The sequence below is a fragment of the Phytophthora parasitica genome (assembly GCF_000247585.1).
Source record: "Phytophthora parasitica INRA-310 unplaced genomic scaffold supercont2.76, whole genome shotgun sequence".
Classification (NCBI taxonomy): Eukaryota; Oomycota; class Peronosporomycetes; order Peronosporales; family Peronosporaceae; genus Phytophthora; species Phytophthora nicotianae.
The window spans coordinates 34,691-36,781 of record NW_008649062.1 but is presented as its reverse complement, the minus strand read 5'-3'; positions in this window follow the sequence as shown (position 1 = coordinate 36,781).

The following is a 2,091-nucleotide window of genomic DNA, read 5'->3' as shown; positions in this document are numbered from 1 at the left end:
GCCAAAAGAACGGCAGCCGACGCGAATGCTGCAGCAGTCAGCATTGTTCTGTAATTTGTCTTCGTTCTTAGAGCGCAGCAGTTAACCAGAAGCCAAATTCAAGAGTGGGTAAGGTTTGCTGGGCGGATCAAGATAGAGAGACCATGAGCTGGTTTCCCGGAAAGTCGTGGGTAATGGAGAATATTGCATCTTGAGATTGCAACTGTAAAATCTTGACGGCACCGAAATCCAGATGGTGGGTTTGCGTAGGCTATTGAAACGTGAACAAATCTTAATTAAGGGAATACTCTATTTTACCTAGTAAAAGAGGGATACCGGAATGGCGCTATAGTGATTGAAACCACCAAGAGATAGATAATAAATGTAATCGTAGCTTACAGTGAGTTGACAGGATCTTGGCACATAAAATGAACGTGTACAGTGTGAACACTAACCACATCTAGCATAGTGAATTGTTATCATCTTCTGACATCCAGCAAGTCACCTTTGACATTGTGGTTCGCTAAACCTAATGCTATTATAAGATCAAATCTCGGATTTTCAGCGGAGATGTACTCTGAACGCGATCATAACAAAAAAAGTACGACCTGCAACAATATCTCGGGACTTAAGTTGTACGCGGGATGGCTATCTTACTTCAGGGTTTTGAAGGACCGATTTCCCTTAATTAAGGTTTCCACAGCCATTTTACAGTTACGTAACTACGGTACACATTCTCAACATATGGTGACGTTCCCACAATGCTATGATTTCGAAGTTTGCGGCTGGTACATAAGTCACATCATCCATCGGGACGATAGCACAGCCACGACTACAGCGACATAGGTCTTTTCCGTTGGGGACGCGCCTTTACACTTATCTACAAGCAGAGCACGTTCATTGTAGTATGCAAACACAAAGGATTCTTGGGTCTACTTCAATTTGTGCGCGTTAAGCCCTTACATACCCCTTTCAAACAGCCAAATTAAGTTGCCTTTTCGATAGCAGACCCAGAGGAAGGTAATTTGTGGCATAAATGGTTGTCGGTTATCAATTTCAAGAAATTTGCACATGAATTATTATGCAACATTTCAGAAGTGCATATTTAATGAAAGCAAACTGTTTTTACTGCACCAGTTTGGAAAGCCATTTTCGATAAACCTTCGCGAAAAAAATACTGCTCAGAGTTATTGATATCGTTCATTATTTTAAAAAGTTGGAAAGGACAGCACTGTAAACCCAATTATTAGCAATTGACAGTAAGCCTCCCGATTCATTTTGTTCATGTCGCCCACCACTTCGCAGGAGTGTCTTTACATGTTTTCCGTGAATAAGTACGAGTTTGGGTATATTATCGCTGTAATGCTAGATTTTTCCGTGGGATCGCGTGAGCGGCAAAAATCGGCGATATCGTAACTCCAAACAGCTCGAGCGGCTAAATTATCACTACCACTGACATCGCATTTAGGGCCGAACGGTCACATTCCATTTGCACGGAAAAGTGCAGTTTTGAGTGCACTGAAGAGGCGGTGCCTGGGTAATTCACGAACGATTGTACAGAATTCATCACAAGCAAATCAAACATGAGTCCAAAAGCATGGGCAGAATCCTTATCGTTGACGCTTGGGTGAGTTGTTGCAGTTTTCTGTGTAATTTACAACCACAATCTTGTCAAGGATAGGGTGTACATGCTCTTAGAGCGTCTCCACCGGTAGTTAAGTAAAACTAAGCGTAAATCCTTCCGGACCAAAACTATAAATCGTGCAGGAGATCTTTGCTCATACACACACGCACGGCCAGAAAGTATGGGGCTCTGCCCAAGTTTGGTCAGAACTGTTTGCTTTCTGGCCGTGTATAAGCAAAGCTCTCCTGCACGATTTATATTTTTTGGTCCGGAAAGGATTTACGTTTAGTTTTACTCAACTACCGCTGGAGAGCTCCTTTTAGCGTTGTGACAACGAAAGTCACAACATCGTCGATGAATGTAACCTTGTTTAAACATCTTCCACAGTAATCCTACAGCATTAAAACTTAAATCCAGTCAGTTAAGTTTTCACTATTTCTTGTGTTCATTACTACACTCAATTGTCATGGGCAAATATCCTTAATTAC